The 26,194-nt window shown below is 39.6% G+C and overlaps 1 protein-coding gene and 1 long non-coding RNA gene across 3 annotated transcripts in view; one reads left to right on the forward strand and one right to left on the reverse strand.

The window, feature by feature from the left end:
• Kif16b (kinesin family member 16B) overlaps window positions 1-26,194 on the forward strand; it is a 300,714-nt gene that overhangs the window by 267,128 nt on the left and 7,392 nt on the right. The window lies entirely within an intron of this gene.
• Window positions 14,565-20,179, reverse strand: LOC139704752 (uncharacterized). Its single transcript, XR_011706738.1, has 3 exons — window positions 20,077-20,179; window positions 16,975-17,027; window positions 14,565-15,354 (listed from the first exon to the last, which is right to left on the reverse strand). It is a non-coding gene; the product is annotated as an uncharacterized lncRNA (long non-coding RNA).

The following is a 26,194-nucleotide window of genomic DNA, read 5'->3' on the forward strand; positions in this document are numbered from 1 at the left end:
GATATTTTGTGCTAGACAACTAAATATCATTCTACACTAAAAAGAAATGAGCTATGAAGCTATGAAGCATGGAGGAAACTTAAATGTATATAACTAAGTGAAATAAGCCAGTCTGAAAAGTTCACATATTATATGATTTTAACTATATGGCATTCTGAAAAGGCAAACTGTAGAGACTAAGGATTAGTGGGTTTCCAGAGATAGGCAATAATGAATGGCAGAGAACAGAGGATTTTGGGGTGTTAATGATATATCAATGTAGGCTCATTGATTCGAATAAATACAACCAATGTATCCAATGGTGTGGGATTTAGAATGCATTTATGGGTCAAAGGCATGTAGGTATATAGAAAATCTACATCCCTTCTGTTCAGTTTTTCTGTGGACCTAAAATAAGCCTATATGTACAAATATATATATGGTCATCATGCATTTCTAATCTCTTTCCATTCTTCCTTTTATCCCTTCATTCCCTCTTCACTTCTATCCTTCATCCAGTTTTTTTAATTGTCTTATTACTTTGCTAAAAAAAGAAGGGAATGATGATGTAGAGGTGAGTGGATGGGTGGAAGGACTTAAGCCTATAAGTCATTTTTCTTGCAAGTATCATGTTAAGCTGTTGTTGGAAGGAAAACAGTCATCTTATAACAAGTTATACTTCATACATGTTTTTCCACTGCTAATGCGTAATAGTTTATATTTCATTAGGGTGACTCCCTCATTACTCTGAAATTTGAGAGTCACTGTGTATCTGTCTTTTACCTAGCAATCTTTGTATTCACTCATTCTACCCAGACTCAAGTTCAACATCTATGTGAATTAATACTTTTCAGAGTCTAGAAGTTAATGAAGTGCCCAACCAGTGGACTGCCTTTTCAAATTAAAACATTTGAACTCAGAAGTTGAAAAGGAAATGTATTATTTAAAAAAATATTTTTTAGTTGTAGATGGACACAGTACCTTTATTTCTTTATTTTTATGTGGTGCTGAGGATCGAACCCAGAGCCTCACACTTGCTAGGCAAGCGCTCTACCACTGAGCTACAACCCCAGCTCCAAAGAAATGTATTATAATCACACATAACCATTAATGAGGTGAAAGGCCAGGTGGAATACTGATATAACTGGATAAATAGTTGTAAAAGTTCTTTTCCCTTGTCATTTTCATTTATTACTAAAAGGACTTTTTCCACTTTGATGTTTTCAGAGGACCTTCATGTTCTTCTGTCTTGTAATATCATTTAGGATATTCTAAGGGACCCCTATTTTTACGCTTATTTGCACTGTCAGTATAATTGGCAGAAATGTTTTCTTCAAGGGTCATTTAAGAAATCTCAGTGTATTTTGCTCCTGCCTCTAGTTTTTAAATTTTTACAGCACTAAAACTAGATTTCCCTTACTACTATCAGACATAAAAGTTAAAATAATTTGTCAGTATGTAGACTCAGGAGCATATTAATTTTAACATCCAAATATACTTGAATTTTCCCATGAATAAGAGAACCATCTTCATTTAAGGACATTGCTTCAGTTCTTTTAGTACAAGAGTGACTTTCTTTGGCAATTCTTAGCAACTCTTGGCTTGAAAGAGACATTGCCTTTACCTGAGAATGTTAAATGTGGTAATATTGGTTGCTAAAATAGTTCTTAGAATCAAAGAATGCATTCCTGTTGCCCAACAGATCTCTACTATATTATACAACCTTTCCAACCTTCCAAGCTTTATTGGACTAAAGTGACTTTCAGGTACCCTGTTATAGAAACAAGTAGCCTACACATTTTTTCTTTACTTTCTATGGCAACATGTAAAAATTATGCAAAACCAGAAAGTGCAATGTAATAAACCCCATTGTATCCTTCCCCTTCACCCAGCCTGTAACTTTAATCAGAGTGTGTCAAATCTTTTTTTCATTTATATCTCTTGACAGGCAGGCAGGCAGACCAACAGACAGACAGACAGACAGACAGACAGACACACACACACACACACACACACAGAGTTATTTTAACACAAATAGCAGGCATTGTAATCATTCCATCTACAAGTATTTTAGGATGCATTTTTTTTTTTTAGGTTTTTGTGAATGGAATAGTTTTCCTGATTTCTTTCTCAGCAGATTTATTATAGGAATATAGGAAATCTTTTGATTTATGAATGTTGACCTTGTTTCCTGCTACTTTTCTGAATTCATTTATCAGCTCTAGAAATCTTCTGGTGGAGGAAAACAGAGATAATTTGACTGCTTCTTTTCCTATTTATATCCTTTTAATTTCTTTCTCTTGCCTGATTTCTCTAGCTAGAATTTTAAGAATATATTGAATAAGAGTGGTGAGAATGGACATCCTGTTCTTGTTCCTGATTTTAGAGGAAATACTTTCAGGTTTTCTCCATTTTTCCAATGATGTTGGCTTTTGGTTTGTCATACATAGCTTTTATAATGTTTAGATAAGTTTCTTTTGCCCCTAGTTTTAACATGAATGTGTGTTGGATTTTATCAAAGGCCTTTCTCTATCTGTTGAGATGATCATATGATTCTCTCATCCTTAATTCTATTTACGTGGTGAATTACATTTATTAATTTACATATGTTGAACCGACTTTGCATCTCTGGGGTGAAACCCACTTGATCATGATTTATTATCTTCTTGATGTATTTTTGAACTTTTACAACTGTTTATCCAGTTTGCTAAGATTTTATTAAGGGTTTTTTGCATCTGTGTTCAACAGGGACATTTTTCTGTAATTTTTTTTTACTTGATGTGCCTTTGTTTGGTTTTGGCATCAAGGTTATACTGGCTTTGTAGAATGCATTTTGGGAGTGTTTCTTTCCTTTCAATTTCACCCAATAATTTGAGAAAGACTGTGTTAGTTCTTCTTTAAAGGTCTGGTAGAACTCTGCTGAGAATTCATCTGGCCTTGGGCTTTTCTTTGTTGGAAGACTTAATTGTTATTGCAGTTTCATTACTTGAGATTGGTCTGTTTAGGTTTTCTATATCTTTCTAATTAAGTTTGGCCTAGACTTTGGACCTGATCCAGAGGCCAGTGAAGAACCAAAGGAATGTTAAAAGCAAGGAGTGGAAGGGTGAGGTCTTCCTGTGGAGAGAATGTGGGAGCAGAGGAGACTGGAGGCTGGAAGAGCAATGTCTGGGCTATTACTTATCTTTTAGGTAAGACGTATATTCTAGAAATGTGTCAGTGTTTTCTAAATTTTCCAGTTTATTGGAGTATAAATTTTCAAAGTAGTTTCTAATGATCCACTGCATTTCAGAAGTGTCTGTGGTGATAGCTCCTTTTGCATCTCTAATTTATTTGGGTCTTTTCTCTCTTTCTTTTGGTTAATTAGCTAAGGGTGTATCAATCTTATATTTATCTTTTTGAAGAACCAACTCTTTGTTGTATTGATCCTTTATATTTTTTTAATTCTCAATTTTATTAATTTTGGTCCTATTCTTAATTATTTCCAATCATCTACTGAGTTTAGAATTAATATTCTTCTTCTTCCTCTAAGGCCTTGGGGTGTAACATTAGATGATTTATTTGGGATATTTTAATTTTTTAATGAAGGAAATCAATGTTATAAACTTTCCTCTTACAACCGCCTTCTTGCCAGGCAATGTGGAGCATGCCTGTAATCCCAGCGGCTTGGGAGGCTAAGGCAGAAGGATTGCAAGTTTAAAGCCAGCCTCAGCAACTTAGAAAGGTCTTAAGCAATTTAGTGATACCCTGTCTACCCTGTCTCATACAAACAATAAAAAGGGCTGGTGATGTGACTCAGTAGTTAAGTGCTCCTGGGTTCAATCCCTGGGGGGGGGGGGGGGGGGGGGAGGAGGAGGAGGAGGAGGAGGAGGTCTGCCTTCATATGGTCCCACAAATTTTAATATGTTGTTTCTCTATTTTCGGGGAAACTTTTAAAAAATAATAATATAAGCACTATATTATCTCATGTACACACACACACATACCAAATTAATCTCTCAGTGTAAACAAGTCAGTGTTAGGCCACACCAATTTTCTCATTTTTAAAAAATAGATATGTCTGAACTAAGACCTAAATTATATCCACATGGCATTAGTTGATTTATCTCTCAGGAGTCCCCTCCCTGTTTTTCTCCCCATTTATATATTGTTGACACTTTGTTATTCATCTGTTAAACTCCTCATGTTTGGGGTTTTGCTTAGCCCAGCCCTGTGTTACTCTAATCCTGCATTTCTTTAAACCAGAGGCTTGATCAGGTTCCAGTCTGACTTCTTGGCAGGAGCCTTTTACAGATGGTGCTGTACTTCCCATTGCATTTCACAGGAGCACCTGATGATAGTGGTCTCTCTCTGCTGGGGTCTTTACTGTCTTTATTAAAACATGCTAGCGACTATTACTGTCACTGTTCATGCTCAGAACTTCTTCCATGCCTGCACTGAGCCTGTCCTGCCTGAAATCAGTCATATGGACCATGTCTTCAGAGAACTCACAGTCCTCTCAGAGCAGACAACTCAATAAGTAACTTTAAGACATTGTCATAACTGTAGCAATAGTCACAGACTTTTTTTCATAAGATTAGTGGGTATGATTCCCAAAGCATGGTTTCCAAAACTGACCAATATTTGAAATTATCTTGAGCAACTTTTGTAAAATACAGAATCTTGGGCTTTATTCTAGTATATTCTGATTCCTCATGACTAGGGTGGGATCAAAGAATCTGAATCTACTCTGAGAAGATGAGGTTGGTGGGTGAGGGTAGACGTGAAAGGAAGACCCAGATCTCACAAGCCATCTTCCTGACTTTGGCCTGTTCCAGAGGCCAGTGAAGAGCCAAAGGAAAGTTAAAAGCAAGGATTAGAGGGTGAGGTCTTCCTGTGGAGAGGATGGTGGGAACAGAGGAGACTGGAAGCAGGAAGAGCAATGTCTGGACTATTACTGTCTTCCACGTAAGACATGATTTTGGCCTGAGCAAGGATGTAGAGGCAGCTTAGACAAGAAAAGTCTTAAAGAGATGGTTTGTCACTCAGTTGAATGAGACCTAGGGAATAGTCATGAAATTGGGGTGGATGCCCAAGACCCTGCACATGAATCTTAGCAAAACAGTGAAATCTAGAATTAAATGCATGTGTGAATTTTATATTTCTCCACTAATCCCATAGTATTGAAATAGTGCTTTTTACCACTTCACTAATTGTGGTTTGGAAACTCTCTTAGTCGGAGTTCTGGAAAAATCACAAAAAAAAAAAAAAAAAAAAATGGATACATACACATAGTTATGGAGACTGAGAAATCCCCAGATCCGCAGTCAGAAGTTGGAGATCCAGAGCAGATGATACACTACCAGTCCCAGTCTGAAGGTCTGAGCACCAGGAGAGTATAGTATATGTTAAAAGCCGAGAGGCTCAAGACCCAGTGTTTCAGTTCTATTCTGAAGGCAGGAAAAGACTGGTGTCCCAATTCAAGGCAGTCAGACAGGAAGTGCTCCCTTTACTGCAGGGAGAGTGAGCCATTTTGTCCTATTCAGGCCTCAGCCTGAGTAGATGAGACCCAATTAACTGGAAGATAATTGAAGAAGGCAGTCTGATTTACCAAGTCTACCTTTTCAAATGTTATTCAGACTCAGAAACATCCTTATGAACATGCCCAGAATAGTGTTTGACCAAATACACAGGCACTCCATCAAGTTGGCACATAAAATTAACCATCATAGAAGCTATTTCTTTCCACCCCAGATAGAACTGCAGTGGTAATCTTTCCATTTGTTGGGCTTTTGATATTCTAATATCAATCCCAATTACAATCCCACCTCATGTGCAGCCCTAGTGTTAAATCGGTAACATCTGTCATCTCCCCAGCTCCCTCGCTCATTTACAAGGTGTTTGGGGCTTGGCAAAAACATGATAGGGATTCTCCAACTCTTTCCTATTTATGGAAGTAGCATTAGATGAAAGTAACCCAGAAGAGCTCAAGATGGCAGACTAAGAGCTGTGTATGATCTCTATATGAGTTCAGTGTAGAGTATTTTTCATTTCCCTGCTTAATTTTAAAAGCAAAATGAAATGAAGCCTGAGCATTGTAGTGTTAAACAGCAGGAAAGTTATTCCTACTCTCCTCCTAAATACAGCGAGGCATTGCTATTTGTTTTCTTTTATTAAATGTTTCATTGCCTCTGAAGCAGTAGATATCACAAGTCGGGTAGACAAAAGGAGCATCCTGGGCTACCTTGCTTCCCTGTCGCCCACACCTGAAGGTGGCTCGCCTCCTTGCTCAGAGATGGATGTTAGCTTCCAGTTGCTGTTGACCTTAGTGCTTACTCTGCTTAATTAAATACCCTTTTAATATTTTCTCACTCTGCTGTGCCTTACATCCCACATTCCTGCTGTGGCACCACAGGGGTGAGAAGGGAAGGTCTTTTAAACTGAAGCGCTTAATTAGCTCCTGGGCCCCAGGAGAAGTGTCAGATGGAAAAACAGCTGAAAAGTAGGGGAAAGAATAGCTGGATATGAGGTGCAATCACTGATGATGGAAAAAACATTGGCCACCTTCCAGCAATGCCTGAGGTATGTTAAAATTTTTTTAGAATCTGGGACCCTTTTTGAATCAGGTATATGATAGCATCATGCTTACTCCATTCATTTCCAGTGACATTCTGTTGATTCAGCCATAGTTGCTCATTTCTGCCAGAACCTATTTCTTTTTTTCTCGGTACACATACCATCCTGTGTGTAGATAAATGGATGGCCCACCCACCAGTGAGGTTCTTAGTCCTTTCCTGGCACCATCAAATGACCAAAATGTCATTTAGAGCCCCCTAATTGAGTTATTTTAAATACAGTCAGTATCTGATGAATATTCACTGGGAGGGAAGATGTATAGCAAATACAAGGCCCTGGGTTCGATCCTCAGCACCACATAAAAATGAATGAATAAAATAAAGGTACAACTGAAAAATAAATATAAAAAAGATCAAGCATATTGTAACAAAATATAATTATATAGATATAAAAATGTAATTATCTAGAAATTATATTGCATAGATATAATTGTAGGTATAATCATAATCATAGTTATAAAGGTATACGAATATAGATTATACCTGTCTATAGGTGTGTATAGATGTCAACTATAGATATAATTAAATATTGCATATATTTATATAATTACTGCAATGAGGTAAAATATGAGTCCACTTGTGTTGTAAAAACATAAAATAAGTTCTGAAAATGAAGGTAGTGTAGCCTAGTCCCCCCGAGACCTCAGAGCTGGCAGCCATCTATGCCTGTCTCCTCCTAGAGCTGCCATAGACTGGCCTGGCAGATAATAGCTAAGAGAGTGGGCAATATTGGAGCTTATGGGCTTCTCTTTATATTCTCCAGAGGCTTTGAAGTCATTTTGATGATGGATTTGCTTAGGCTTAGTGTATCAGCCACATTCACCCAAGTTCTTACCACCTAAAATTGCAATAAAACTTGCATTTTAAATCCCTTAAAATGATTGTTTATTCTTTGGAAAACAAGTAAGCTTGCTGTGAATCAAAAAGTCCTCATCATATAATTGGACAATGAAAACAAAATGTGTTAGCACTGGGGAAGAAACAGCAACTGAAGCCAAGAGTGAGAGGCCTTGTTCCCTGCCTTGTCCTGTCTTGCCAGTGTGGTTAGCAGGCACTGAAAGCAAGGGATGCCTCTTTATGACCAAAGCTGAGGTCCTCCTACCCACCAATAACCCAGGTCCCATCCATAGGCTGACAAGCCTTGTGTGTTATTTTCCCTTGACCATGGCCAGGGTGGCCAGTTGTGGTGTTCACTTATAGCCCCCACTGGGTCTCTCGCCATTCCCCCCCCCCCCCCGCAGCCTTCTACCCCATGCCTTCCTCTTTCTTGGTTTTCTCCCTCATTTCCATGAACTCACCTCTAGTGGCTTTCTGAGAAAGGATGTGTAAGAGGGAAATTTCTAGCAAGGTGTCTGAAAATGTCTTTATTTATCTACTCACTGGCTGAATGTAAAATGTTAGTTGGAACCATTTTCTTTCTGAATTTCAAAAGAATTGCTCCAGTCATTTTCTAACTCCGTTACTGCTGTTAAGCAATTCAGAGCCATTTTGATTTTTGATCCTTTCTGAATGCCATATTCTTTCCCTCTCTCTAACCAGAAGCTTTGAAGGCTTCTATGTAGGAGCTTATTTCTTTCCTCAATGTTCTAAACTTTCAGAAATCTACTTTGTAAGCACCCCATCAATTCTGTGGGACCTCCATGGGCTCTTATATCCCATGATGCTCAGTCTTCCTTATAATCCTTCATTATAGCCTTCATTTGTGGGAGACTTTGCTGATGATTTCCTCTCAAGGTTGTTTCTGTGGTTTGTTTCTGGAATTCCATATTTTCAGTATTGAACCTCCTAGTCTGGGCCTCCTATTTTCCTGTCTACTCTATTTTCCATCTCTTGCCCTTTCCCTGTATCTCTTCTCTTCTCTCTTCTCTCTTCTCTCTTCTCTCTTCTCTCTTCTCTCTTCTCTCTTCTCTCTCTCTCTCTCTCTCTCTCTCTCTCTCTCTCTCTCTTTCTCTCTCTCTCTCTCTTTCTCTCTCTCTCCTGGTCCTCCTTATTTCTTCTTTGTGTGTTTTAAGATTCTGGTTATTACTTTTGCATCATCTAGTGCTATTATAAACTCAAAAGCCAAACTTCTTGCTTTCTGAAATAGTCAATTTTATTTATTTATTTCTATTAATGTCAGTGCAGTCCTCTTCATATATTTTCTTTGTTGCAACAGCCCAACAGACACATTCAGAATTCTCCTTGCACATTCATGTATTTTAAGAGCCACAGTCTCTGTCCCAGCTCCACTAAATTCTCTGCTCACTATTTATATCAGCATTTGGGAATCATTCTTTTTCTTTTATGAAGCCCTATCCAATTTGCATTAAGCTTCTTTCAGATGCTTCAGTTCCCCTAAGTTCCATTTATTTAGATTTGTTTCCCAAATAAATTGTGTTTTCCGTAGATAAAAGGTGCTTGTCGTGGCCTTTGCTGGTGAACCTCATACTGTCCTTTGTTGCTTTTGTAAATTGTGTTTTTATTTTAGAATTCAGTTAGCTATTTTCCCTCTAACAATCACTTTTTTTCTGTGTGTGTCACTTACGTTTCATAATGTTAATTTATCTCAGCATATGTTGCAGCCCTTTGAGATAATATTTATAGGGAAACAAATGGATAAGGACATCACTTTGTTCCAATTCCACGCAACTTTTTGCTTTATTGTTTGCCTGTGTGAAGTTCCCACCCAATTTTAAATAGATTTATTTCTGTTCCCAGCAATTCCCTGAAATGCATTTACATTTACATATATAATTTTCATTCTAGGCAACCATTTTTTTTTTTAAATTAAAGCTTTACCTAATCTATTTTGTAATTGAGATCACCTGTTTCATATTATTTATAAGTAAAATTAAGAAACTGATGTTGGAGTCAAAAAAGCACTTGGTAATCAAAGTTGAAAATGGTAAAAAATGAAACCATTGCGTTTTTCTCAATGGATTTTTAGCCAGCTGGAAACACAGCCCCAGTGGATTGAAGGGCTTGAAATTCAGAGCTCTTTGATTAAATGCTGTGACAACAGGAGGGCTGCTTCTGCTCTTAAAAGCTCCAGAATCTGAAGTGCTTACGCATCTTAGTGTATGTTCACCTTTCCTTTTCTATTTATAGTGTTTATTTTCCAGTTCACAAAATTGTACTTATTCACACAGTTTTTTATTTGAAATAATCTAAGCCACATTCAAGTAATAGCTTAGTTAACACATACTGACATTTCTTACTTTGAAGGGCAATTTTCATGTGGCAGAAACTGTGGGTGTCAACATAGCCCCAGTTATTCCATTATGTTTTAGATTAAAAGCCCAATAACCTTTTCCAAGATCTTCCAACTGGTTAGATTTACCTTTGATTTGGACTCTTCTTTCTATCCACTTTCACCCATTGCTTCTTTCCAACTTTTCTGGCACTACTTTCACCACATTGCAGGTGAAAACAGATACTGGTCTTCAAGGTTTTGATGACTGAAAAATGGATGCTTACACAGATTTGGGTTTCGCTTCAGTGTTTAACAGGGCCAAACATGTATGTCTGAGTAAGCACATGTTTAATCAGCTTCTCAAATTTTAAGAGATGGCCAGGACAGTTTTAAAGAGTTTCCAAAGTTTGATTTGAAAGCATAAATCATGACTCAGTATACTTCTTTCTTTGGAGTAATTCAGTAACCTTCCCTTGGAAAGGAAGGAAGAAGAAGATATTGTGAACGTGAAGTACTCTACAAGGTAAGGTCCTGAGGAGGGGCCACTCATTATCGAGCCTTGTTAGCATTACCTCACAGCCATTGTGTGCATAGTCATTTAATGAATAGTGTCTTTAAGAGCATCATATCATACTGGATATACATGCATTAGCAATGTGTATTTTTGAATTTAGCTTCATAATTCTCTATGATTCTCTACATAATATCTGTTTAGAAAAGGGGTTTTTATTTGCATTTTCCTGTGTGAAATTCACACCTCATCTCATCCTTCTTAGAGTTAGACATGTTGCCTTTGAGAAGTTGAACTACCTTTCTCCCTGCTGCTGTCTTCCCTGACATGGCTAGGCCTCAGTCATTGTCCCCATTGAAGGGGATCATTGGTGCAGATAATCCTGACCCCTGACTAATCCTCTCTATTGGGTGGGGTCATGGGCCCACCACTGAGTGCCTTAGTTCTCTGCACACCTGGGGCTTGACCATGGCTTCCCCCAGGGACATAGAGCAGTGCCTAACACTGAAGAATAACCCCCAAAGCAGGAGGGTAATCTTCAAGGCAAATAGTTCCACAGGGATCATTAGGCACCCCTGGTCCAAAGAACAAAAAAGAGGGCAACAGGTCTTCCCCCAACCCACCCCAGTCTCCAAACTTGCCCCCTTGCCCTGAATTCAGGAACTCAGTGTTATTCAGATAGCCAAGGCCAGCTGAATTTTAACCAAAGGGAATTTGCCATCAACATACAGACTACCTTAGGTCAGATATTAAAGGGAAGACTTGTTCTGTTCAACCACAGCCACAGCTCAGGGAGAGGCGGGATCAAGTCATCCAGTATTCCTGCATCCATGTATAGCTGCATCCATGTCTGTCTGTGGCTCCACCAAAAGGGAGATTGAGATGCCAGCAAATGATTCAGTGACAAGTCTTTTAGTGCCTGATTATTTTGAGTTCAAGTACATTGTGGCCAAGAGGTACCCAGGACAAGATTCTCACTTGAAAGTCTGTTTCAGTCAAATTGGTCATTTGGAGCAGTCACTAGATCTTAGAATGTCAGGAAATTCTGAAGAATGCTAGAAGGAGCCATGAGCTTGGAAATAAAAACAATAGTAGCTTTTGCATTTTATAGTTCCCCAAATATATATAGTTTTCAGAATATCTGTATCTAAAATTTGTCCTAAAACCAACTTTTGGGGGATAATTCATTTACCTGGTATGATTTAGATTTTCAATTTATTTTTAAATGTAGTTTCCCATTTTGAAAACATGTTAACTCTTTGTTGCTCTAAAGCAACTCTTGAAATAAAGGGTCTGCCTCTATCCAATATAAGGAGATTTGGAGGGGAAAAAATCCAATTTCTTACTGTCTTCTTCTATTCTTTGAAGGGGAAAACATTTAAGTCATATATTTCACATTTTAATTCCATGTGTTTTAAATGTCTGAAAGAGGAGAAGATGAACATCTGCCTCTTGGCTCCCCAAGGACAATGCAACATAGATTACAGATAATAATGTAGATACTTATTACCTAAGTACTGTGAGTTGGACCTTATGCCAAACACTTCACAAAGAGTAGTTCGTTTAATTTTCTAATCCTGAGAAGAAGATACTATAATCAGATGAGAAAACTGAGATGCAGAGGAGTTAGGGCTGACTCCAGATACGTGAGCTATAACATTCCCTGCCTAGCGGTGGCTGCAGAGGGCTGAGTGTCCAAGGAGCTCGCTCACACTGTGAAACCAGAGTCCAGACAGGCCAGGGTGTGCCCCCAGGGCTCTCTTTTTGGCCCTCTCCTCAGTACTGCCCTTGTTGAGTTATTATACACCTAAGTTGAGCCTGTTAACCTTTCCTTCACCTAGAACCAAACACAGTAACAAATTAAAGACCTTCAGTGAGCACTGGGAACTGGACTCCTCCCACGCATCCTCCCCCCACCCCCACCCCCTGCCTTTTTTTTCTTTCAATCAAGTGAAGTGGCATTCATGGGAATATCCCAGAAAGCCCACAGCCTCTTCCCATACAGCTGTCACATGTCCTAACTCCTGGCTCACAGGTACAAATAAATGGAATCCCACTCTTCCCCTCTATGAGCTGGGAAAATGAGATGGCTTGGAATTTGCTCTGGAGAGGAGATAAGTCAGCTTCTATGTTCAAGCAGGTTTTGTCTCTCTAATGTGGCTGGTCTGTTAGTAGGTTTTCTGCCACCCACTGGGTCATCATGATCATCAAAGCTATTTAATACTCCAAGCAAGAATGTCAACCTGTAAAAATTGAATATCACATGGACTTTAAACACACATCCCTTATAAAATGTTTAAAGCTTGCTGGGTTTTATTAGAATGTGTGAACCAGACTGAGTATATTAAATTTATGAATCCAATTGATGCAGTACCATAATAATTCAATACAATATGCTTATGTCATTAAACTCATAAAGAAGGTTCTCCGAATAGCTATAATAAATAGTTCTGATTCTGTAATCACAGACTAACATTTTCACCCTGATGAATTTTAACTGGGAGCTCTCAGACTTCTCCATGACATCAAGAAATAAATGCTGTATTTCAAATGAGGACTACTTATTTCAAGTATTTACTTTAAAACCTAGGATAGTAAAAGTAGCTGGTAGAAAAGAAGTATCTGCTAAAACAGAATTATTCATTAGAAATACTAAAAGGATTGGAAGATATTGGCATGAAGTAGAATAGGACATTAATTTATGTCTAATCGTAAATTATAAATAAAAACCAAAGAAACTTTTTTTCATTCCACCTTGACTGATTTCATTTATTCCCTCATCTTCCTGCCTTACTCCCAAACCCATATATTTTGGTTATCTACCCTTGTGTTATAAAATACCTCACAAGTTAGTGACTCAAAATGACCACCATTTTATTGCTTATGATTCTGGGTGGTTCTCAAATCAGCTGAATATTTGATCCACTTCAGCTCTTACCCAGTCAAACCACTTATGTGCCTACATTCCAATCCTGCTTCAATAAGGATGGTACTCAGCCAGAGTATTGGAGCATCCAACCCAGGTTGGCTTCTTCACTCAAAGCATTACCTCCGGTGCATTCTACTATCTAAAGTAGGTTATAGGCTTCACCTAAATTCAAGAGGGAGAGCCACACAAGAATGTGAGTCCCAGGAAGCATGGGTAATTGGGGTCACTAGCGTAACAAACCCTTAGACATACCACTTCCCCAACCAACTTCCTTTAGGGCCACCTTTACCTCTCCTTGACCTTGTTCCCCATATTTGAAAGTTTATATTGCCCAAAAAATGGATTCCACTTTCAGATTAAGATTATTTTGAAGTGTAACTGGGAATTCTGGGCATTTGGAAACTCAACTGGACATGATCCTTCACAGAGACATGGATAAATTGTTTCAGAAAGATGACTGGATATTTAAGGATATATAGATTTCTAATCCAACGTACCTTCTGCAGTTCCTTCCTTTGTTAAAGAATCAGAGGATCTAGCTAAGATTCCTTAGCTACAATATTGCTGATTTTATGAGGACAGGAAAAAGGATTGGATGATCTTCCAAAGATTTTTTTTCAAATTCTTGAGTATGGTCAAACAGAAATGTTGACTGCCTCCTCTCCAACATTGCTGGAGAGATTATAAATAGATACAGGGCCTATGGAGAATAATTAGGTAATATTAATCAAAATCTTAAAAACACACATACCCTTCAACCCAAAAATTCACTTTAAGAATTTACCCTGTAGGTTTAGTGACCTACTTGCCAAGATAAAATCTTATTTATCAAAATGTTATTTTTAATATTCTCCATCCTTCAGTCTTTCATTTGGTAAACTTACTGAGCACCTACTATGTGCCACACACCATGTTGAATATTTAGTATGCATCCTTTGGATAAAGTAGTGAAAAATCCTCTCCCTTTTATGGTTTATGATCTTATAGAACTGCCACAGGGATTGGAATAGCCTACCTGTCCATTAATAATGAGCTAGAAAATCACTTTCAGAATGAGTAACTTTTTATGAACTTGTGGAGAATTATCTTTTGTATAAACTGTTAAATGAATAAGATGAAGTTCAGAAGAGCATCTCTTTTGTATCCCTATTTGTGTAAGTTGAAGTGGGGGCAGCTATATTTACATTTGCTTATGTAGATATAAAATGCTCTGGAAAACACCCATTAAAAAAAAACAGTAAATAATGGTAAAATTTGGGGGATCCTATGTCCCGTCCGGCAGGACACATCAACGTGGGCAGCGAACCTAGATTGGGAGGAATGAAGGGACAAGAGACACGAAAGGTGACAGCAAGACAGGAGTTCTGATCAAGCTGCAAACTTTTATTGTTCACACAGGGGTATTTATATGGTGGGAATGGGGAAGCTCTCTTATCGGCAGTTGCTGGATGTCTGCACAAGGTGAGATAACCGCAGGATGTTTCAGGAAGATAGGTTTCAGGAAGATAGGTGGCCTCAGGATGTCTCAGGTGAGATAAGTAGCTGCAGGATGCCTCCCAGGCAGGATGTCTCCCAGGGGGCTGTCAGGCTAATCTTTGAAGGAGAATTTCCTTCTAGTCCCTGACATCTCCCACTTTCTTATATAAAATATTTGACCATACCTTACCGGCCATGTTTTTAGGGGGTGATAGAGGCTCTGTTCCTCTAGAAGGCCTTAGAATATCTCCTGATCTGAGCGAGCATCTTCACTAGGAGATTTCGTGGTGGCCTTGGCATGTTTTTGGAGGAGACGGCTTTGAGGGGGGAGCATGCCAACCGCCATGCACCAGAGCGTGTCACTCAGAGGTCTTGGGTTTTGGGATCCGTGGATCCATCCTCCTGCAGTCCTTCCTGCACCCTCTGTCATTATGGCCTAACGTCCTCACTCCATGGGTGAGTCCTCCCCCAAGCGGAGGGGCCCATGGAAGAGCGAACCCTTATGGCAAGGGCAGAAGATGGTTGGTCAGAGCTGTTACTTATACTTTTATATAAGAAAGAGAGATCTGTGGGGATGTAAACTTAAGAAATAAGCCTGAAAGAAGGGTAGAACATCCTTTCAAATGTTGGCAGCGCGGTTTTCCATCTCCAGACGATGATAGTGAACCTGTATGGGCTTAGAGGCCAAAATATTAATCTGTTCTTTAATAAATTGTACCAGCCTATTTATAATGCAGGGTCCTATGGACACCATTAAAAGCAAACCCAACAAAGGGCCTAATAAGGGAAGAAGGTAGGGTAAAAATCCATTAAGCCCAGTCCAGAGGGGATTTTCAAATAGTTCCCTTCTTCTCCTTTCTAGATCTTCTTGAAGCTGCTTAATTTTAGTGCGTACTATGCCTGATTTATTGGCATAAAAGCAGCATCTTTCCCATAAGGCCAAGCAAATACCTCCCTGGTTAGCTGTCAGCAAATCTAAGCCTCGTCTGTTTTGAAGGACCACTTCTGCCAGGGAGTCTATTTGGTCCTGTAAATCTTTAATAGTTCCTGATAGAGTTTGTACATCATCTATAAGTTGTTGAGATAGGCGACGGTAAGAGTGTATAGCCGTGCCTAAGCCAGCTGTAACTGTGCCCACAGCAGCTGTTATTCCAAGGCTGGCAAGGAGTGGTAAGGCCTGTATTGCCCGCCTGTGTCTTTTGACTAAGGTGTCTAGGCTAGGAATGGGTAGAGGTTCATCTCCTGGGACAATAGTTATATCAGGGAGTAATAAGGCAAGAACACAGCCACCGGTCCAATTCGCTGGAAGCCTGGGGAAGGCTGAGTTTCCTCCACACATAAAAACTGTGCCATTGGGGGGACAAAGAGATGGGGTGGGTGAGGAATAATTTTTTACTGTTGAGCAATTTCCAAAGGAAGTAACTCCAACATCAATATCATAGGTATTATTCTGCATCGCGCCTAAAAGACATGATGTAAAAGTGCCTATAGGCTGTACTTTAAAAGGAAATCCAGGTTGGCATGTATTATCATTGTCTATGATAGAATTAATAGGAACTGCCATAGGCATGATTGCCCCTGTTGTCATGCAAAGCCAGCAATCACCAGCAAGGGTGGGGTTGGAATTATTAAGCAAGGAGAAGGTAGTTTCCAAAATATCTAATGTATTGGTATCTAAATCTGGGAGCTGGGATTTAGGCAGCATTAAGGGGTGATATGTGAGCTCAGGGATTTGGGGTTTCAAAAGTTTGATTATCTGAAGATGCTTGACAGCATCAGTGGGTCCTCCACCATCAGAGACCCCTGTAGGGGCCTTAATGGGCCAGCAGGAGGGTTTACCAACAGTGCCTTGGCACCCAGCTGGCTGTAACTTGGTATATATGCCTTCTCCTCCCCGGTCAAAGAGGAGGGGGGTATAATGAATAGTGGTCCCCTCTGCTGCATGAGTTTTAGTTAGGGTGGCTTCAAAAAATTGTTCTCCCTGCTTGTTAACACAAATTGAGGCTGACGCATAACAAGAGACATGCATCGCCTGGGTATGCATACAAGTTGCAGAACAATTTTGGAGAGCTTTACTTGTACTGGGGGGAATAATCTTTGGCTTGTTAACACATACCCATTTAGGCTGATGAACTCAACCTCGGCATGGAGGTAAGCCACCTTAGTCAAGCAGTCAGCAGTCTGGGTCCAACTAGTGGGAGCCTGAGTCCAAGATCCTCCCCTGCATTCACAGGGGGGGCCAAAAAGGTACTCCCTGATGTTGGAAGGTGGAGGGCTAAGGCCTCCGTATACAAACCTGTTCAGCAGAAGTGCCTTAAGCAGGATCCTCACACAGATTGTTGGCTGCATCTGCAAAAGAGGAAAATTTGTCCTCAGGGGGAGGGCCTCCGTCCCTGGGTTGAGGTAAGTCATTAACCTGTTTAACCAGGCGTTCTGGTAACCATCTTGGGGCTGCTTGCTCTTGGTCCAAAACACAAGCTGAGCCTCGTCCCCAGATGAGGACAGGATCTGGGCCTTTCCATTTATTTGTAAGGGGATCGCGCCACATAACAGGTGGGCGAACAGAATTGGACTAGGGATGCCAGTGTCTGTTTGTGGCCGAATGGCCTTCACTGTCTAGGGTAAGAAAATTAAGGGCAAATAATGCATGGTTAAGGCGATCCCAAAATCTCTGTATTTTAGAATATTATCCTTTAAATAGGTATCTCTTAATTGTCTTTAAAAAATATGATTAAGGTTATTTCCTGTGTAGGGAGCAGTATATAAATCTTACTGTATTTTTTATGGACAATAGATCTAGTCAGAGAACTTATATAATATCAATGAATTTTTTTTAAGTTTGTAACCTTTATTGTTTAAAATTAATATATAACTTTAATTTGGAGAACCTTAATCTTAATAAAATGTTATGTGTTTGTTTTTTTTTTTTATGATTATCTAACAAACAAAATATGTAAAAATTAGTATCTCAGTGTCTTAGAATCAATTGATTTTAGTCTCTAAGGACAATTGTTAAAATCGGATTTAAGTTAGTAGTTCAATATACTTAAATGTTTAATCAACAATGTGAATTTATTTACCAAAACTAATCTTTGTCTTAAACAGTAAGAATTATTAGGCAATAAGGATCTTACTTTAAAGAAATAAACTTACATTTTAATAGGTGCTTATCATGTCAAAATATGGACAAAATCTTAGCTCACATTAGTATAGTTAAACTAGGAAAAATAGCCTGAAATACCCTTAAATTAATTATAGTCAGTTTAGTATATATAAATCTCTTTTTTAATCTTTCTAACTTTTTACATCGTCTGTTTAGATAACAATATAAAAATCTTTTTTACTTAGGAAAATACTTTTATCATTGAAATATGAATATAAAGACCTTGTTTTACCCAAAGATGATTTCTTTCTTTTTAGGATCCATGTGTGCTTTTTCTTTGTTGAAGCATCCTTTTCTTTTAGAAATTTTTTTTTTTTTTTTTTTGTTATACTTGGAACAATTTCTGAAAACCTTAGAATCTATAAACAAATTATTGTACTTTGATAAGAAATATCAATGAAAATATAGTTAAAATCCTTAGATATTTTGTAGACATAATTATAATTATCATCTTATGAGTTTGAACAGTAACTTGAAGATTGTATTTTCACTTAAAAGCAAATTTATAGTAAACACATTTATCTCAAATATCTGTAACTGAAAAGGCAGAGTATCTGATAAATGTAAATACAAAACATAAATAATGGGTTTTCTGTTGAAGAAAAACAATTAGGCAAATATATATTAACTAATCAATTAGGCATGTGCTAATTATTTTATAGATTAACAAATATAGGTTATCTAAATATCTTAAAAATATATATATTAAGAATAAGAACATAACTTATAATTGTATTAATTTTATGTAACCACGTGGTCTTAAAATATTTGGATCCATTTTAATTTATTTTTAACTAGGAGTGCACTCTTCTATGTGACCTCACTTAATGTAACTGAAATAAAATCCTTGTTGAGTATACATATTTATTTTTTATAGTTAGGAATGAGAATAAGGATTTTTTGGTCATCACAGGAACATTGCCGGCTTTGTTCCTGTGGCGAGCAAATGCATCCTCATAACCTCCAAAATTAAAAGTAAAATATAAAGAAGCATGTTTGATATCTCTCATCAATAGAACATTATTTAGTAACACAACTATAGAGAAAAGTCAGGTTATTTAACTCAGAACTAACTTAAATTTAGGGCTGCAACATAGAAAGCTGTGGAATTAAATTTTGTCTGAAAAAGATATCTTTCGTTAGCATTTACAGGTAGGCATTCTTAAAAATACAGGTTCTGAACAGCTCCGCTAGAAATCTGAAACACAGTAGTACAGGTTAGTGGCTGGAAGGCGGGACTAGAAGTCCCGTCTGAGTGACTGTGGAAGAACCAATCGGAAGCCCGCGAAAGTGTGGGAGGTGGGACCAGGAAGCCCGCTTTTCTGGCCAGGCACCCCATGGTTACCATGGTGATGCAAACAACATGGAGTCCGCTGCCCATTTTCGGGGCAAAAGTTCCCCAAGTTTTCCTAGCCGATTGCATTTTGTTTGATTTTGTCTGCATTTTCCCCGCCTGGCCAAGATCTTACTGCGGTAGCAGCTTGTTCTGTCTCTGCGACCTGCGGTTGCAGCTCGTGTACATCCTGCACTTTTTTCTGTGGCACGTGGGTGCTCCAAAGGTTTTTTAGCAGCAAATGCTAGCATTACCATCAGATCTTAAGTTAGTCTGTGTTTGGCATTTAGGTCAAGTAATTCAAGGGTTAAAAGCACTGTTGGCCGCAGGGGCTAGGACCCCATAGCGAGCAGCAAGCAGCAGCGGCTAAAGTCTCTTGTCCCCAGTGGCTGAGTTACAGCCATTCTGATTCATAGGACAATCAAGTAGTAAAAAGGTCCCTACATACTTTCTGAGTATTGACAAAAACAATAGAAAATTGAAACTTATTTCTCTCCAGGTAAACATCACATTTTCTCTCCCTTTTTCTCACTCTCCTAGCACAAACTTTTAGAACATAAAGGCCAAAAAATCTCTCTCTTTTTTTTTTTTTTTTTTTTTTAAGCTTTTTTTTTTTTTTTTTTTTTAATTAATTAGGTTCCAGTAAGAAAAGGTGGGAACAGGCACATTTTCTGGGCCAAAGGATTCATAATAATCTTTTAAACAGTCTCCTACTCTAAGCCATCTTTTACCATCAATGGTCCCTTCAAGGGGAAACCACGGACACAATTCTCCTATGTATGAAAAGAATAATCTTAAGTCCTTTTTCTTAACACACGCCCCCCGTGTCTTGAGGGCCTCCTTGAGGCCTGACAAAAACAACTCATGTGACGAAACTGCTTGTCCCATGGTGGGTCACTCACCTTGCGTCGTCCTCACTCTCCTCCTGGATCTGTCTCTCGGTTGTGTCTGCCGAGGCGATCTCGCGCTCCCGCTTGGCCAAGTCTTCCCGGAGGACTGCGTTCCTTCTCAGTCAAAGGCTCGAGCCCCACATTGGGCGCCAAATGTCCCGTCCGGCAGGACACATCAACGTGGGCAGCGAACCTAGATTGGGAGGAATGAAGGGACAAGAGACACGAAAGGTGACAGCAAGACAGGAGTTCTGATCAAGCTGCAAACTTTTATTGTTCACACAGGGGTATTTATATGGTGGGAATGGGGAAGCTCTCTTATCGGCAGTTGCTGGATGTCTGCACAAGGTGAGATAACCGCAGGATGTTTCAGGAAGATAGGTTTCAGGAAGATAGGTGGCCTCAGGATGTCTCAGGTGAGATAAGTAGCTGCAGGATGCCTCCCAGGCAGGATGTCTCCCAGGGGGCTGTCAGGCTAATCTTTGAAGGAGAATTTCCTTCTAGTCCCTGACAATCCTAGAGGAGATTTTGGAAGATAGAGGTTAGTTAAAAGGGAGACTTTTGGGCTAGGGATGTGGCTCAAGCAGTAGCGCGCTCACCTGACATGTGTGGGGCACTGGGTTCCATCCTCAGCACCACATACAAATAAAATAAAGATGTTGTGTCCACTGAAAACTAAAAAATAAATATTAAAAAATTCTCTCTCTCTCTCTCTCTCTCTCTCTCTCCCTCTCCCTCTCCCTCTCCCTCTTCCTCTCCCTTCCCCTCCCTCCCTCCCTCTCTCTCAAAAAAAAAAAAAAAAAGAAAAAGAAAGGGAGACTTTTCACTAAAGTGAATGTACACACATGCGTATACACACACATTAAATTTTTTTCTTTGTACTTGTGTGTATATGTGTATGTGAAACTTTTCAACCAGAAAAAGAAAAATAAATTTTAAGTGAATTTTAAAAACAAATATTAGTGTATGCTCTGTGCTTAGAACTCAAGCATTAGAAGGCATTTGTACTTTACAACTATAGTATGGAGCTGTGCTGTTCATTACAGTAACCTATGGCAAAGGATTAGACGATGTAGACACATCCATCTTTTCACCACCAGACAATGCTTCTATTGAATACTTCACACTGAACACACTGTACCACAGGTGTATGGGCACAAATGTGGGAGATGAGAGGGTACACATGCTGCGGACCCATCCAACAAATGTGAATGGGCTCTCTTGAGTAGTTTCTCTTCCAGGTGCTACCTGCTCTGCTGTGACCTTTCTGCCATGTGTTTTATATTCCAGTTACAACTTAGACCAAGGGTGGGGAAACTGCATGCCTATGCTGGGGAGATTCACAATGACCCTCACCCTTGTGTAGTTTTCCCCACTTGACTGAGACTCACAGAACCTGTGAGTCTGATGAGATACACTCACTCCTGTGATTACTCTGTGACATGACAAAAGGGAGATCATTCCTGTGTATCTAATTTAATCCCAAAGCCCTTTAAAAGCATAGTCTTCTCTGGCCTGTAGCAGAAGACAGCAGAGATTTGAAGCATGAGGGGAATATGATTTCTGGTTTCAGAAAGTAGACACAGTCCTAGAACGTGGGTGGTCTTGGAGCTGGAGCAGTCCCTAACTGACAGCAACGGGGCCTCAAATGGGAACCTCAGTTCTACAATCTCAAAGAGCTGTATTTGGCCAGCAACCTGAATGGGTTTGAAAGCAATTCTTCCCCAGAGCCTCCAGATAAGAGCCCAATCTATGTCAGTAACTCTGACATGGCAAAACACCTCAATATCACTTGATGAAAGCTTCAGCAGAGAGCCCAGCCACATTGTTCCAGAACTTCTGACTGGCAGAACTATGAGTGTATTTCAAGCCACTGTTTGTGGTTATTTTTATGCAGCTAGAGAAAACTAATAGAAGGTCACAGGTCCTATCTACCCTGCCGCCTGTTTTCATACTATCTGTGAATACTGCTGGAGCATCCTTTAACTGTGTATAGAGACCAAGTGGGCCTGTTCTCCCAGTACCTGCTACCCTGGCTGGAAGTCATGCCTCACTGCTCCCTAGGGCCTATGCTGGTACCATCTACATACTGTGCACTCTGTTCTTGGTAACTGCTAGTCACTGAACAGTGTATAGTCTCAGTCTAAGAAGATGCCTCACCTCCAGACAGCTGTCAAAGTTGAGATGGCCAGGCTCTCTGGGAGAAGAGAGGCACTCAGGGATTAGATGTTACTGGGCAGAGAATGAAACCTACTGTGAAAGTCACCTGCCCTGCACTAGGTAAAGAGTGCCTACCACCTCGGGAGGCCTATCCCAGGAAATCAGGGTGGAGCAAAGCAGGAAGTTTCTCTTTTATCATATAAGGAATTAAAAAAATAGCTTTAGTTTGTGTTTTAGCCTATAAAGACATACATAGACTATCCTGAGTTTCATGGAAAAGGTGATGTAAACCAGTAAAGGTGGAAAAAAGTGTGCAAGTATCATGTTGCAAGAAACCCAGGGAGTGTCATATGAAGTTGTGCAGTGGCGCAGGGTACCTTCAGACAGATGGTAGAGGAGGAAGAAGTTGGGAATTAGCAGGTATTTTGAGGCTCTTGGGAGTTCTCTGGTATCATCAACATCACTTTACATGGCAGCCAGCAGAGCTCCATGGATCAAAGAGAAGAGAGATTCCAGCACACAGTACATGGGACCCCAGCATGAGGACTGGTGGAATGCTAACCCAGGAAACAGTCCCAGGTCCAGAGTGCATCCCCCAAGCTGAACAGGCCATGCCAGGTGGCCAGTCCATTCATGCTAGGTTATTGCCAGGACTCTAGAGCTCTGATTCCCCACCTCTAGGCTTCGTAGTTGCTCTCCTCCCTGCCTGGAACTGTCTACTGTATCTTCCTCCAGTTTATTCACCTGCTGAATTCTTACCCTTCAGGTTTTATACCAGTTCCTAGGACTAGGCGGGTTCCTTTCTTAAGTGCTCCAAAAGCTTCTCCTTCCTGTTTTCTTCTGGCCATATTTTAATTATTGCTTTACCTGCCCATCCCTCTAACAGGACTTTAAGTTACTCAGGACAAAACTGAGTCTTACTCACTTGAATCCCAGCACCTAGCCCAGTTCAGGCATGTGAAAAACTTTCAATAAGAGTTTGTTGGGTGCATGAATGAAGTCAAGGGAAAGGAGTCAATAAAAAGCAACCTTGACCCAATCATTAAAAAATACATTGGATTAGAAGATGGGAGCAAAGCACGCACAGGAACGAACAAGGAATGATCCTGAACAATGAATTGTAAGGGCCAGCACATGTGCCTGTGAGGACAAGCTATGTGTGTGTGTGTATTCAAGCCCTTGCGCCTGGCACACTGCTTCATGGAGAACAACTAGGTTGCAGTAACTGCTGGATACTTGGGTTGCCTGCATCAAACTGTCTTACTTTCATTGGTGTGTGGAGATCATTTGGGGACATGTTGAGAAATAGTCTGACATATTTGATGCAATGCAGCCAAATTTGATGATTTTTAAAAAGTTAGTAAGAGGATTTCAGTCCCGGATTTATGGGAGTTTAGAACTGGGAAGACTTGACTGCTGAGTGAATCATACTGACCGCATGGGTTCGATCCATGACATATGGCCCCTGGTGACCAGATCCCTCTCAGTTCTAGAAACATCCCAAGGTATCTCCATTCAGACTTGCTCAATCTTCAGAACTCATAAGTCGATGGATTTTCCAAAGGCTACAAGGTAAATGAAACCTCTAAGTTTTATAAGACTGATGCTTGTCTTTAAGCTGCCACAGTGGTTAATGATTTCTGGGAATGAGGAATGCCACCGAACTCTCTTCCCTGTTAATATGTCACAACGCAAAGGCAGATAATGCCCCATTACATTTTTAAAGAACATTTCAATTTTAATAATTTCCACAACTTTAAATTAAATTATGGATTTATGTTAAAATCTTATAAAAAGTAGAAAGTTCCACAATAGTGAGATGGCTGGGGAAATCATTAGAATGACACAGCTGGGGTGATATATTGCACATGAAATAAGCAGTTGGCCACAGTTATAGAAACGAGGCTTATTAAAACAGAAACTTTAATAACATGAAATGATCATGACTTTATCCTACTGCTAATTAAAATCAAGGGGAGGGAGCCAATAGATAAGGAGGCTGAGATCTTTAAAATGCTTCAGAAGGCCCTAATTCTTATTTTCATGCGTGTGCATACATACATAGCAGCTGATTGAAATTCAAGGAAAATTCTAGGAGCCTACCTGAGTGTGGTATTGACAGTCCTGAGGAAACACCCCATTATATTTCAGGCATAAGGGCTTAAATCTTGAAAAAATTCAATTTCTCCCAGATTTGAAGAGCCCATTACTTTGTCAGTCTCTAATGACTATTGACCTTGGCTAAGTCACTGCCTCTTGGCATCTCAGTTTCCTCATCTGTAAACAAAAGCTACTCATTCAGGCCCTCCTCTTCCCTGGTATCTTAGGGTCACTGTGCATATGAACTAAGAAAAGAAAAAAACACTTCTTACAAAGTACTTACTGGCCATACAGATTCAAGGCCCTCTGTGTTCTGCTTCAATCCTGTGCTACCCTACACATCCCTACAAATGAAGATCTCTACACATGCAGCTCTTGCTTCCTTGCTCACATTTTTTGCTATGTTGGACTCCATCCCTCTTCCCTCCTCCCCTAGTGTCAAGTCTTCTTTTATGATTTGGTTGCAATGTGCCCCAAAAGCTCATGTGTGAGACAATGCAAGAAATCTTAGAGGTAGAATGATTCTTAACCTAATCAGTGCATTACTCCACTTGAATGAATTAACTATGTGGTATTGTAGAAAGAAGGTCAGTCACTGAGGTGTACCTTTGGGGTTTATATTTTGTCCCTGATGAGCATCCATATCTCTCTCTCCCTCCCTCCCCTCCCTCCCTCTCTCTCTCTCTCTCTCTTTCCTTCCTTCCTTCCTTCCTTCCTAGTGGCCATGTCCTAAGCTGCTTTTCTCCTCCACACCTTTCTGCTATGATGTCTGCCTATCTCGGGCCCAGAGGGTGGAGTTGGCCAACTATTAACTGAGACCTCTGAAACCTGAGCCCCAAATAAATTTTCTTTCCTCTGAAATTGTTCTTGTCAGGGCTTTTGGTCATAGCAGTGACTAAAACTCCTTCCATTCTTTCCAATTTTATATGTAAAAGGGAATATCTGTAAGAAGGAGCCACACCATGAAATACCCTGCTGATGTCAGAGGTTTTGCCAGGGTGGACATAGAACCTGTGATCAGTACCTGTGACCAGACTTAGATTCCATTCAGAAGATCTAGAGTTTAAAAGGAAATCCTAGAAGACTGTGTAAAGTCCAGATTTTGCACAATTTTCCAATAATTTCCAGTGTGTTTCTTTTCAGCCAGAGCTCAGACTAAAATTTGTAGGTCACACATGGATCATGTTAATATAATGAACTTCATCAAGAATTTCTAAAATAAAATAGCATGTAGCAGCACATTCTAGAACTTTAGCTTGGAAAATCTAATCAATATACTGCATCCAGGAAAAAATGAAAATAAAAATTATTGCTGGATTACCCTGTAATGCTAGAGGGATTGTGTTTTGCCTTTCAAACTCATTAACACAGCCAGTGGACTATATTAACCTATGTTTTGGTTCAAAAGATTAATAATGTTTAGTTATATTTTCAAATGGCAGTAGAATTTTGGATTGGCCCTTTTTTTTTTTTTTAATTTAGAGAAAGGGTCTTACTAGGTTGCTGAGGCTGGTCTCAAATTTGTTTTCCCACCTCAGCCTCCAGAGGGTTTGGGGAAGGAACCTTCCCTCCTAAGGCTTGACTGGGAATGCTGCCCCAATCTTAAATGTTATTCCAAAAAACCTCCCAGGATCAGCCTCTTTCCAGGGAAGAGTGCCATGGGCAGGTGCCTTCATATGAGACAATAGACCTGATGCAACAACAGACCAATCCTGGAGGAGCTTAATTGTACATGGATAGTTTCTTCTGATTCACCATGTGTCTGCCACCTGCCCATGCTTTGAGGAGCATCAGCAGTGAGCTTTATTGTAAATGAAGGAGTATAGCCATTATAAGAAACTGTGTTCATTAACTCTAAGGCTGGGGAATA

The sequence above is a fragment of the Marmota flaviventris genome, chromosome 2, assembly GCF_047511675.1.
Source record: "Marmota flaviventris isolate mMarFla1 chromosome 2, mMarFla1.hap1, whole genome shotgun sequence".
Taxonomy (NCBI): domain Eukaryota; kingdom Metazoa; phylum Chordata; class Mammalia; order Rodentia; family Sciuridae; genus Marmota; species Marmota flaviventris.